The following is a 13,495-nucleotide window of genomic DNA, read 5'->3' as shown; positions in this document are numbered from 1 at the left end:
TCATCAGCTGCATGGAGTGGAACAAACACTAGGGAGGTATAAATACACAGCCTTACCAAGTGGGGGTCAGTGCTAACAAGCCAATTCAATTAAGTTGGAAGTGAACTATTCTCAACAGTTGACAAGAAGGAGTGGAAATCACTTTTGTAGTTCTAATGGCCTAATATTTAGGTTCCCTTATGTTCCCCTTATAGTATCCACAGAGTATGATGATGGAAAATAGATTCATGTATTTTATATATTTATGTTTTAGGAGCCCTGGTGTTCGAAAGATCAGTGCCATCGAGTAGCTGAGAGTATCAGGGAGAGTTGTTATCTGGGGAATTGGAGTAATTTGCATTCTTCATTCTGCAATCTCTGAGCATTTTACAAGTGTAATGAGTATAATTGGCTGATTAACTGGTTAATTCAGGTTCACAGGAAAATGAGCCAGAGGCCCCTCACACTGAAATCACATACCCTTTGGCAATTCAGAGTCTCCTAGGCTTTCCCAGCAAATATTAAAACATATTTGTGGGGAATGGGGTACTTAACACAATTTATTGTCATAGATCAGGAATTGAGGGTAAGCCAGTTATTATTGCCCTAGGCAAGCATTTAAGGCCAGCTTGTCACAGGCCCTTACACAGGAGGAGCATGAGGGTGACAAGAAGTGTGTGTGGGGGGGAGATACAAGAAGTCTATTCCCCCTTTCACAGCCCATTCAAGCACCCATCTCAATAGCATCACCATGTGAGTGGTGGAGCACAGGACCTGCTCCTTTGGATCACCCCAAAAGTGGGGGTAGGGAGGTGGCAGGGCCACAGCCTTGTTTCCCCTTCACATCAACCCATGGACTGGGCCTGTGCACAGCAAGGAGCAGGTTGCACCATCCAAAAAGGTTGAGACAGCCTGTGCACCAGGCTGCTAAGGGAGGGATTGTGACTCCCTGAGACCCAACCCCTTCCAGAGCCCCTCCTGTGGTGAGGCTGACACAGCTGCACACTATGTTTCACTCAGACCATACATTTACCAAGCCTTCTTAGGCAGTGAGTATAAGAGGCCAGGGGAGGCTAAGCTCCCCAAACAGCTGGCCCACTGCCTTTGGAACGTGCCACCACCGAAAGGGTGGGTGCCCCAGCCAGGGCTCTGCTCATGTTCCACCCCAGGGCCCTACTCCTGCTTGTCCTCTTCCCCCCGAGGCCCTGCCCTCCCTCCACCTCTTCCCATCGGCGAGGGGGTGAAGAGGCGTGGGTGAGGGGAGGCCTTGGGGAGGAGGCTGAGCGGAACTGGGGGTGGAGCATGGGGGAGGGGGAGGCTGAGCAGAGTGGGCCTTGGGGCAAGGCTACAGTCTGGGCACACCCAACCTCCCCAAATGAAAGAGTCACTTGCCACCCATGCCCAGGGGCAGCTCCAGACCCCAGCACGCCAAGCGCGTGCTTGGGGCGGCATGCTGCGGGGGGCGCTCTGCCGGTCGCCTGCAGGAGGTCCACCGGAGCCACGGGACCAGCGGACCCTCCACAGGCATGTCTGCAGGAGGTCCACCGTAGCCGTGGGACCGGCGACCGGCAGAGCGCCCCCCGCGGTGTGCCGCCGTGCTTGGGGCGGCGAAATTGCTAGAGCCGCCCCTGCCCATGCCAGCCCTTTACAATCCTAGAAAAGCCACACTCCTTGCCCAGAAGAGCATACACATCCAAATGAGACAAGAGAAACAAACAAGACACAGGACAATGTGGTGAGAGAGGGGCCTGAGGATGACTGATGAGGGGAGGGAGGGAGAAGGGATTGCTTGAAGAGGGAGGTTTTATGACCTAATAGAACACAATGGGACAATTTTGTATCCATCTATGCTGCTGCTTTGTGTGACCTGTGGCAAATCAAATTCAGCCCTGTCTGTGCCTCTGGGAAATGGGAATAACAATACATAGATGTCTGTGGAAACCTTGGTAATTCTCAGATGAAAGGTGCTCTGTTAGCATCAGTATCATCAGTCATTGTTGTTAGCATGGTAAGAAATCCATCACCTAGCAACAGAACAGTAACTCTCCTCTCCCTCTTCCATGCTCCCAAGTACTTGCCCTCATCTCAGCTTTCCAGCAATCTTTTCAGCTGGGGCAAGTTTGCAGCTCATGACTGTTGGTGATATTACCTCAGACCTACCCAGTTCTGGACATTCACAGCTGGTGTCATTTCACTCCCTTCCCCTCCCCCGCCGCCATCATTGTCATCTTCTTTCAGCTCTTTCTTTCCCTTTTCTCCTTCACTTCTCCCCTCCTCTATTTCCTGCTTTATCTCCCTTTGTTCCCAAGCAATTGTGCATTGAGGCTCATGGCCCCCAATTCCCAACCCTTTGGTTGGGTGGTGGTTTTGTGACATCAATAATTATTCAGCCAGTCACCACACACAACAGTTTTATGCAGTGTAATTGTAGCTGTGTTGGTCTTAGGATACTAGAGACACAAGGTCGGAGAAGTAATATCTTTTATTGGACCAACATCTGTTGATGAGAGAGACAAGACTATGAACAGAAGTTGGTCCAGTAAAAGATACCCACCTTGTTTCATACACAACAGTTGACATTTGATCCTGTTGGATAAAGTGCCAAAAATGTCTTAAATCTTTTTTTAATCAAGTAAATCTGTGGTCCGAATTTTTTATTTTGTATTTGTTTATTTTAGATTACAGAAACATCTGGCAAAATATATTATTTAGGTGATATCTCACTCACCTAAATCCAACCAGACCTGTGGGAGTAGCTGGCTTCATATATGTGCAGTACAAACAGCTGGACATTATTTTTATAAGCTAGGAAAAAAATTTGTCTTTATTTTACATAATAGTGTTAGGATAGTCAAATTGCTCATTATTATGATTTTGGCAATTCCATTAGCCAGCATGGTGCTTTAGACATATACAAGGACAATGACCCTACCCTGCAGGAGCTCACAATGTAAATTAAACAGATAAAATATCAAATAATGACAACAGACCAAGGTCAAGGGAGAGAAGGAAGGAAAGGAAACACCAAAAGATGTAGATAAAGAGAAAACTACTCATTATTTTACATGGTCAGCAATTCCTTATATCTGTTCTTTTAGCAATGTACCTTTTATCTGTCTATTCTTGTATCTAATCTAGTCGGTTTCTTGTTTCGTTTCTTTAGGGGAGGGAACAAATCAGAACCTCATATCCCAATCAAGTCCAGAATTTGGAGAAGTTTGGATTTTGAGCTGATTCTGAATCCAAATGTTGAAATCCCGACCTATTTCTATGGGTAGATTCCCAGCAGGTGTAAATCAGCATTGTTGCATTAAAGTCAACTGAAACAGCAATTGCCTCCCTTGTGAAATAATGGATGTCATTCTCTATGGCCAGATTCTCAACCGCTTTATTGAAGTCCATTGACTTCAATAGAGCAACACCAATTTTCACCAGCTGAGGAGCTGGCTACAGTGTTTTTGTTACCTTAATTTTTTTGTAATGATCACACACACACACACACACAAACCCCAAAGCCTGATTTTAAGGAGGATGTATCTACAGTCTAAAAGAAAGAGAGTTCTGCTCTCCTGCTTGTTATTCCAAAATGCTGGAGGGAGCAAGGACTTAGACTCTTCTACTCTTTGGGAGAAAGGGTTCCTTTGGTAGCTTTAGCTTCATTACTTGAGAAGGGCAGCTCATTGCCAATAAACCAGCATGGTCCCTGTAATGTCTCTGCTGGTGTGTGGAGGCGGACACTTGACAGGAGAATAATGTGTAAACTGGACATTTATTGCACAGTAAAACCCATGCTGCTCCCTTAAATAGTCATTAAAGGGGGGATTGTTGGAAATCAGCATTCAATGCATGTCCAGCCAGCCCTCACGTAAAGGACAGTGAGAGAGCCGTCATGCATTGCAAATGTTTCTTGGGCACAATACCGTGAAGCAAACCCACCCTTTCTGCCACACAAAAGATGTCTGGGAGTTGGAGGGGCGGGGGACACTCACAGAGCTACTGATGTATCTGCCCATTGTGAAAAACCTATATAGAGAAAGTTTTGTTTTATCTTTTCAGGAAAAAAAATTCTTCCCTTTTGTTAATTATACTGGCCACATGCAGGAAAACAGGCTCTTTCTTTTATTTACATATTTATATCAACATTTTTCAATATTTCCTTTCTATGTTCTTAGTTAGATGGCATCCATCAATCTTAAAGATATTACTGCTGTGATGGGTAGAAGCTACGCTTGGTTAGTGGCTACGCTCTTACCATACAAACCTTGTTTGCTGCTCTGGCAATGTCCAGATCCTCATTACATTCTTTCATCCCCACCTTCTGCATCAAATTTAATATCCCCCACTCCTCATCCTTACAACCCTCAACAGTTTAGCTCCAGTCTGCATTCACTTTTATCCTTGTCACCATTACCCCACCCTCAGGTTCTTTGCTGCACCCATGCCTATGTCTGGGACCTCTTTCCTGAGCCTGTCTGCCATGCTTCCATCCACTCCTCCATGTCACAACTCAAAGGAGACTTCTCCCAGAAGGCCTATAAACCCCAGCACCCTTTTTCCTTCACTCATCACTAGATAGATTATAGGAAATAACCAAATTGTGTAATGAGCAAGACTCATGCTAAGCTTCACTGCTTACTCACATTGCTCTTTCCTGCATCCCATCCCAACATCTTCCATTCATACATCCTCCATCTAGAGTTCCACCTCTTTGGGACTTTGACTTTGTCTTCACATTGCCGGTACAATACCTAGAACACTGTTGGTGCTCTACATATAACAGGAGCAAACCAGGGGAAAGAATTCCATTGAACAGAAGACATGTGTGTTTCCAGAGGCCCCTTGCCACAACACGGCTACAGGAAGCATTTTAATGGAAGCTAGGGCTCCTAACTGAAGATATACAGTGTATACAACTCAACACCAGAACGCTCATTTGAGTTAGGGGCATGATGATTAATGTAGGAGGCATCAGCAAGACTTAGTTTAAGCTTACTGTGTGTGTTCAAAGAAACATTACTTTAATTTTACTTGCAAAACTGGCCAGAAGACATCTTAAATCCCCACAGCAGCTCCCGATGGGCTGTGACTTACTTTCAGAAAACTAACATAAATTGGGGAGAAATACAGAAGAGGAACTCTTAACAAGGATCTTACAGACTGCATGGAAGACAGATGGGATGACCTACTTCCATTGAAATCAATGCAAGTTTTGCCATGGACTTTCTTGCGAGTGGGACTGTGGTGAGCAGTGCCGACTCTAGGCATAGGCAGACTAAGCAATTGCTTAGGGCCCTGAGCAGCTCAAAGGAGCCCCCTATTCCCTTTTTTAGTATATGTTGTGTGGGCAGAGGGCCCAAAAACATTCCTGCTTAAGGTCCCCAATGGGGTAGCACCACCTTTGGGGATGAGAAGAGGCATTTGCCCTCCAGATATTAAATCAAACCTGCAAAGGTGAAACTGGAATAGAATGCAAGCCTTCAAAGGCAAAGTCAGCACCATAGTGAACTCTCTTGGTGCAATATAGACCCAGCCCATCCAGTGTAGGCCAGTCTCAGTGTTAACAGGGTTGTCACTAAACTGTATTTATCCACATGTAATCAAGTATTGCTGGGGGACAGGAAGCGAAGTCTTGAGGGGCTTGAGGGAAGCTGAGGGAGAAGACAATTGTCTCAGTCTGATGCCTGGAGTTAAAGGAGGTGGTTTTCAGACTTGAGAGTAGTGGTTGGAAGACTGGGAAATGCTGATGGTTGGTGATGGGGGCTAGAATTTGTGCTTGGTTGGTGGAAATTAATATATAATATTCTATGGTCATGGAAAGTGCAAAGAAGTGGAAATCAGGACCCACTGCATGGAGGCTGGTGAAGGAGGAGTGTGGGTGAGTATTGGTACCAAACTGAAAAATGCTGATGAAGGGAAATTGGGATTTGAGGGGTATCTGGAGAAACGTGGATTTTGGACTTGCCAGGAGAAGGGAATCAATCTGTACTGTAGTATGGGAAGTCCTGGGAGAATAGGTAGAGAGCCAGAAAGTTTGAAAATGATTACTGGTTGAAGGTTACAAAAAATAGCTGAAAACCTGCATGCTTGCACTTGTTAATGAGGCATCAGCCATCTTGGGTGACCCACCAAGGATTGAAACAAGTATCTCCAGAGCCAAAAGCATGAATTGCTATAGCTTGAGTTAAAGCTTGCTAGTTGGGGCTGCAGCTAGGGTTCCCAACCCTCCAGGATTGTCCTGGAGTCTCCAGGAGTTAAAGATTACTCTTTAATGAAAGATTATAGCATGTGATGAAACCTCCAGGAATATGTGCAACCAAAATTGGCAACCCTAGCTGCAGCACACAGGGAGACCTCTAACACACCAGTGGGTTACAGTAATACCAAAAAATGCCATACAATCAGTAAGCCATGGTAGCAGCTCCAGTGTATCAATTACTTTGTCTTTAAAAGAACACAAACACACATTATCCTTCCAGCTAGGTAAATTAACATATGTGCTGCCACCATGTTGCTATGTGGGAATCAGGAAGGACCAAGGCATCAGTAAGTCTGCTCTTATTTCCACAAAAAATATAATCACAACAATAGACTTGTATAGTTTTGGAGAGATACATTTTGATCTGAAAACCGATTTTGTTTAAATTCTCAGGGCTTTATTAGTAAGGAAGCTTAGTGTAAAAACATTTTAAAGAGTATTTCATGGATGTCAGTGTCCCTTTAACTAGAGCCACAGTATAATCCTCTATAATCACAGTACAACCCTACACTTCTGCTTGGGAAGCACAAGTAACTAATTGGTTTTATAATCTGGCTGTATGCTGAGGATTTGATTTCTTCATACAAAGAGTGTCAAAGGTAACTGAATAAGGACTTAACTGGACTTGTCAAAAATGACACTTTTCTAACAGGCTACATCATAGAAGCCACAATTGGAGCAGAAGTGGGAAATACCTAATCAAAATGTTGTAGTGGAAGGCAGCTGTCAAAATACGCAGACCCTATGCTTTCCCAGCTAGTCCACAAAGATACAGATTTAAGATACTTCTTTGCTGTCTAACAGATCTCATGGCTATCGATTTACTGTCCTTCAGTTATCCTAATGAAGTGCTCATCGTAGCAAGACAAAACCACTAATTGACAGTGGATCTAGATGGGCATCAAGCCCTTACTTTCTAGAATGAAGTTTAAACTTCTCTAGAAGGATGTTGAAATGCCTATAGTTATCCTTGGGGACCCAGCCTACCCCTTGATGCCATGGCTCATGAAGCCATACACAGGCAGCCTGGACAGTAGTCAGGAGCTGTTCAACTACAGGCTGAGCAAGTGCAGAATGGTGGTAGAATGTGCATTTGGACGTTTAAAAGCGCGCTGGCGCATGTTACTGATTCGCTCAGACCTCAGCCAAACCAATATTCCCATTGTTATTGCTGCTTGCTGTGTGCTCCATAATCTCTGTGAGAATAAGGGGGAGACCTTTATGGCGGGGTGGGAGGCTGAGGAAAATCGCCTGGCCGTGGATTACGCACAGCCAGACACCAGGGCGATTAGAAGAGCACACCAGGAAGTGCTGCGCAGCAGAGAAGCTTTGAAAACTAGTTTCATGACTGGCCAGGCTATGGAGTGAGAGTTCTGTTTGTTTCTCCTTGATGAAAACCCGCCCCCTTTATTGACTCATTCCCTGTAAGCAACCCACCCTCCCCCTTAGATCACAGCTTGCTTTCTAAGGAAATAAAGTCACTATTGTTTAAAAATCATGTATTCTTTATTAATTGATTATAAAAAGAGGGAGAGAACTGACAAGGTAGCCCGGGTGGAGTTTGGGAGGAGGATAGGAGGGAAGGAAAAGGCCACTAAAAAGTTCAAAATAATTACAGCCTTTTGCTTGGGCTGTCCACTGGGGTGGAGTGGGTGAGTTCACGGAGCCCAGGGCCAGCTCCAGGCACCAGCCCAGCAAGCAGGTGCTTGGGGTGGCCAACAGAGAGAGGCGGCATGTCCAGCTCTTCGGCAGCAGGTCCCTTACTCCCTCTCGGAGCGAAGGATCAGCCACCAAATTTCCACCAAAGACTGAAGTGGCGGCAGTAGTGCTGCAGATCGCGATTGCGGCCTTTATTTTTTTTTTTTTTGCTGCTTGGGGCAGCAAAAACCCTGGAACCAGCCCTGACGGAGCCTCCTCCCCACGTTCTTTCACGTCTGGGTGAGGAGGCTATGGAACTTGGGAGGGGGGAGGGCAGTTATACAGGGGCTGCAGCGGCACTCTGTGATCCTGCTGCCGTTCCTGAAGCTCCACCAGATGCCGGAGCATGTCAGTTTGATCACGCAGCAGCCCCAGCGTTGAATCCCACCACCCCTCATCTCGAGCAGCTCTCCTCTCCTCATGTGCGTCCCTCATGGCCTCACGTTCACTGGCAGCTTTCCTGTACTGGGATAGGGTGACCTTCCACTCATTCAGATGAGCTCTTTCATTGCGAGTCGATTCCATGATTTCTGAGAACATTTAGTCTTGCATCCGTTTTTTTCGCCACCTTATCTGAGATAACCTTCAGGACGGAGGAGGGAGGCTTGAAAAATTTGCAATTGCAGGAGGGAAAAAAGGGAGAAAAGTATTTAAAAAGATACATTTTACAGAACAATGGTTTAACTCTTTCACGGTGAACAACACTATTCACATTACATAGCACATGTGATTTCAGTACAAGGTCGCATTTTGCATCTTAATATTGAGTGCCTGCGGCTTTGGTGTTAGAGATCACAGACGCAGGTCCGGGCAACAGAATTCAGCTAGCATGCGGCCATGGTAAGCCATTGTCTTTTGGCTTCCGCAGCCTTCATAAAAGCAGTGCCCTCCTTTCCCACATACCAAGCAAAGCCCATTGAGTGCTGCGGTTTTCCTGTTAACATGCAGCAGCAGAAACCAAACTAAACTCCCACCCCGATCCAATTCTCTGGGATGATGGCTTTACCCCCCCCCCCCCACCACCACTGTGTGGCTGGTATCAGGGAAGATCCCTGCTAGCTACCCCCCCGCCGCGTGACTGGTATCAGGGAAGATCCCTGCTAGTCAAACGCGAAAAGCTTAGCGCCAATGCTTCCCCTCCCCCAGCTTGGCTAAACTGCAGGGAAGGATTTCTTTTCAGCCACAGGCAAACAGCCCAGTAGGAACAGCCACCTCTGTCCCCTTAATTAAATTCCCGTATTTCAACCAGGTTACCATGGACGATATCACTCTCCCGAGGATAACACAGCAAGATAAAGAACGGATGTTGCTTGAATGCCAGCAAACACTGGGACCATACGCTGCCAGGCTTTGTCAGGCAATGATACCAGATTACTTGCTACTAGCATGGCATGGTCAAGTGTCCTACCATGGAGGACGGAATAAGGCTGCACTGCCCAGAAACCCTCTGCAAAGGCTTTTGGAGTACCTCCAGGAGAGCTTCATGGAGATGGCCCTGGAGGATTTCCTCTCCATCCCCAGAAATGTTAACAGACTTTTCCAGTAGCTGTACTGGCCGTGAATGCATCCCAAGTCCTCAGGGCAAATCAATCATTAAAAAATGCTTCCTTTTAAACTATGTTTTATATTTACAAAGTTACACTCACCAGATGTCCCTTCCATGTCTTCATGGTCTGGGATACTGCCTTGGGAGGGTTGGGAGGGTACGTCAGTCAGGCTGAGAAAAAGATCCTCGCTGTTGGGGAGAACGGAGTGCTGTGTACTCTCTGCAAACTCATCCTCCTCCTCCTCATCATCTTCTCCATCCGCAGAATCTTCAGCCATGGCTGAGATTACCCCTTCCTCGGAATCCACAGTCAGAGGTGGGGTAGTAGTGGCAGCCCCCCCCGCTAGAATTGCCTGCAGCTCAGCGTAGAAGCAGCATGTCTGTGGCTCTGATCCAGACCTTCCGTTTGCTTCTTTGGTTTTCTGGTAGGCTTGTCTGAGCTCCTTAACTTTCACACGGCACTGTAGTGAGTCCCTATGTGGCCTCTCTCCATCATGCCCTTGGAGATTTTTTCAAATGTTTTGGCATTTTGTCTTTTGGAACATAGTTCTGCTAGCACGGACTCCTCTCCCCATATAGCGATCAGATCCAGTACCTCCCGTATGGTCCATGCTGGAGCTCTTTTTCGATTCTCAGACTGCATGGTAACCTGTGCTGATCAGCTCTCCACACTGGGCAAACAGGAAATGAAATTCAAAAGTTCACGGGGCTTTTCCTATCTACCTGACCAGCGCATCCGAGTTCAGATTGCTGTCTAGAGTGGTCACAATGGTGCACTGTGGGATAGCTCCCGGAGGCCAATACCGTTGAATTGCGGCCACACTAACCCTAATTCGAAATGGCAATGTCGATTTCAGTGCTACACCCCTCGTCGGGGAGGAGTACAGAAATCGATTTTAAGAGCCCTTTATATTGATATAAAGGGCTTCGTTGTATGCACGGGTGCAGGGTTAATTCGATTTAACGCTGCTAAATTCAACATGAACTCGTAGTGTAGACCAGGCCCAAGTCTCTTCCTGAGTTGCCAGTCTCGGCCTTTTCAATACTGAGGCTTTTGGTACAGGTAGAGTAGACATGAAAGATGGCTGAAGTGTCACCTTCTGTGAAGTCAATACCTCAAGGTGTGAAGAAAGTTTCCATGGCAGTGTCAGACTTTTTTTTTTTTTTTAATGCTTTGACAGTCTCCACCAAATTCAAGATTCACAAATAGAGCAAGAATGAAAATGAAATACACTGTGATTCCACAAAGACTACAGAATGTCCTGCCTCTGACACTGGGATACCCATCTCTAGATCTTTATATCCGAGGGGTTCTACTCCTATTTTTTATTGACCTGACAAAGTCATAATCCTCTGTTTGTGACATTACAGTGAATTGCTATGGAGATTATTGCAATGTCACAAACAGAGAACTAGGGCTTCAACTTGCTAATACGCAGCCCAGATGAGCTCTTAGGAAACAAGAATATTGCTTTCATGCAGTTGATCTTAGTAATAACAAATGAAGGGCGAAATTCTCTCTTCCCTTCCCCATTCCCTTGAAAATATGTGCATAGGCCAGGGGTAGGCAACCTATGGCACAGGTGCCGAAGGCGGCACGCGAGCTGATTTTCAGTGGCACTCACACTACCCAGGTCCTGGCCACCGGTCTGCGGGGCTCTGCATGTTAATTTAATTTTAAATGAAACTTCTTAAACATTTAAAAAACCTTATTTACTTTACATACAACAGTAGTTTAGTTATGTATTATAGACATATAGAAAGAGACCTTCTAAAAAGGTTAAAATGTATGACTGGCACGCGAAACCTTAAATTAGAATGAATAAATGAAGACTCGGCACACCACTTCTGAAACGTTGCCGACCCCTGGCATAGGCAGAATCATTTCTGTGAGGCATTAGCTGCTCATTCAAGGCCTGATCTAAAATGGTGCAGAAGTCAGTGGGGGTTGGAAGTATTCAGGACTTCCCCGGATCTAGTTTAAAGTCCAAAATGCAAGGATACAATTTTTCCCTAGAAGAACACTGAGAAGGTTGGTCCCCTTGTTGTCATTTACACACATGACTATACAGTGAGCACCATCTCATGCCTAAATTATAACTTCAGACCACCAGCCAGCCTACCTCTTAATTCAGGGGCTAGGGCAGTAGCATCTTTCATCTCTCCACCTACAGCTCGGGGAATGAGTTTCCTCCTGAAAGGAATCTAAACTACAAAGCTTGATGTGAACATACTTTTGTATTACAGAGAACTGAGATCAGAATTTAACTTTGAAATTGACTTATTTCCTGCACCCTGAGCCTGAGCAAAAAGTCAGCCTGTTGCCAATGAGTGCACACTGCAGAACTGTAATCAGCTCTAAGCAGTTTAAACTGTCCTTCTGGAGACTAAAGCTAAATGTGTCGCTGTCTCCATTTGGACCAGAAGGCTCATGTCTGAGCTAAAGAAAATTCTGAACATCCACAGGATTTACAAGATTAGTGACTTACTGTGCCAGTAAATTTTAAACATCATGCAAACACACTAGGAAGTCCTCCACCTCCCATCCCCCTCTATAAAAGTAAATCTGACATATGACCCGCAGGAGTGGGAGAGCTCTAGATGTGCATTACAGTGTATGAAAAGCAGATGAATCCCCTCTGCACTACAGCAGTCTCTGAACAGCTGAATCTACAGTCTGACAGGCAAGGGTGATGAATAAATGCATCCAAAGGCCCCATGGCTATGTAAGTCAAACATTTCATAAGCAGGTGCTTCTGATGTAAAGCCGTCATCACTATAACATATGGAACTCGCAGCATTGCCAGCAGTTGGGATACTTATCCAACCAGTGAAAAGATACCGAAGGGTCCAAATAAATTCAGGGATGCAATGTTTACATCGATTACTATGAAAGGGACTACTGAAGTCTGTTAATGAACCAGCCTTATACTATTGAAGACGCTGGGCCTCATTCAGCACATGTGCCTCATTTAATCCTCGGATAATTTCCCCACTGTAGAAGAATTTCCCCTAGAATTTCCCCCAGAGGCTCCACCGTATCTACATAACAGCTTTGATTGTAAAGGGGCATGGTCAGAGCACTGCTGCTGAGCTCTGGTTGCTGTAAAGGCCCCTTGGGGCACATACAGCCAGGCACAAGTTAGAGCAGCTACAAGGCTTCTCTGACTTGTGTAGGGGCTGAATCAGTCACCGGGCAATCCCAGACTAAAGTAAATGTAAAGGAGGTGTACAGCTACCTTTGCCTCCCATCCTGTTGGGTCCTCCGCCAAGTTCAATGTGAGCCTACTAATGAAACTGGCCCATTGGCTTTATTCGGCAATAGGCAGCAAACCTCAAAAGTTTTGATGGTTCAGAAGAGCACCCAAAATGTAGATGCTTATCCAAACTCTTAGAATTTTGTGCGTCTGAAATATGAGGCTGAAAAATCTCACACGATGCCCCACCCCTTCATGGTATTTGAACACTTCCTATATGTGCAGAGGCACAACATTAAAACCATCAACCAAACATTTTCAAATCTCAGAAGAGGTTAGGGTTGGATCTGGGTTGAAGATCTGGGTCAGTTCTGATTTTATCTGAGTCCCTTCACCCAACCTTGGTTTCAGTCCTAATGCAGGTCACCTGCAAAAATAAATCACGTAATAATTTGTGAATCCCTAGTCTATGCCACAAACTGCCTAAATATAAAGGAATAATATGATTGACAGTCTTGGTTTAAGAGAAACCCAGGGAAAGGATAGCAGCAGGGCTGCAGGTTAAGATGAAGATCAACTTTCTTTAACTCTGTTATCTACATTGTGATACATGCAAACATGTATGTTTTCCATTTCTATTTGGCTTGTGGCCACTTTGGCTCAGATCCTCAAGGTATTAGGTACCTAAAGCAATGGAAGTTGGATGCCTAAATATCTTTGAGGTTCTGGGCCTTTATGCTTTCTTTATTCTGGTTGTACTGGGGTGGCAAACAGAATTATGTTGCCCATGGATTATAAGAAAGAGAACGATTAAATTGG

This window comes from Mauremys mutica, chromosome 1 (genome assembly GCF_020497125.1).
Source record: "Mauremys mutica isolate MM-2020 ecotype Southern chromosome 1, ASM2049712v1, whole genome shotgun sequence".
Lineage (NCBI taxonomy): Eukaryota > Metazoa > Chordata > Testudines > Geoemydidae > Mauremys > Mauremys mutica.
The sequence above is the reverse complement of the archived record's forward strand: the minus strand, read 5'-3'. Positions refer to the sequence as shown.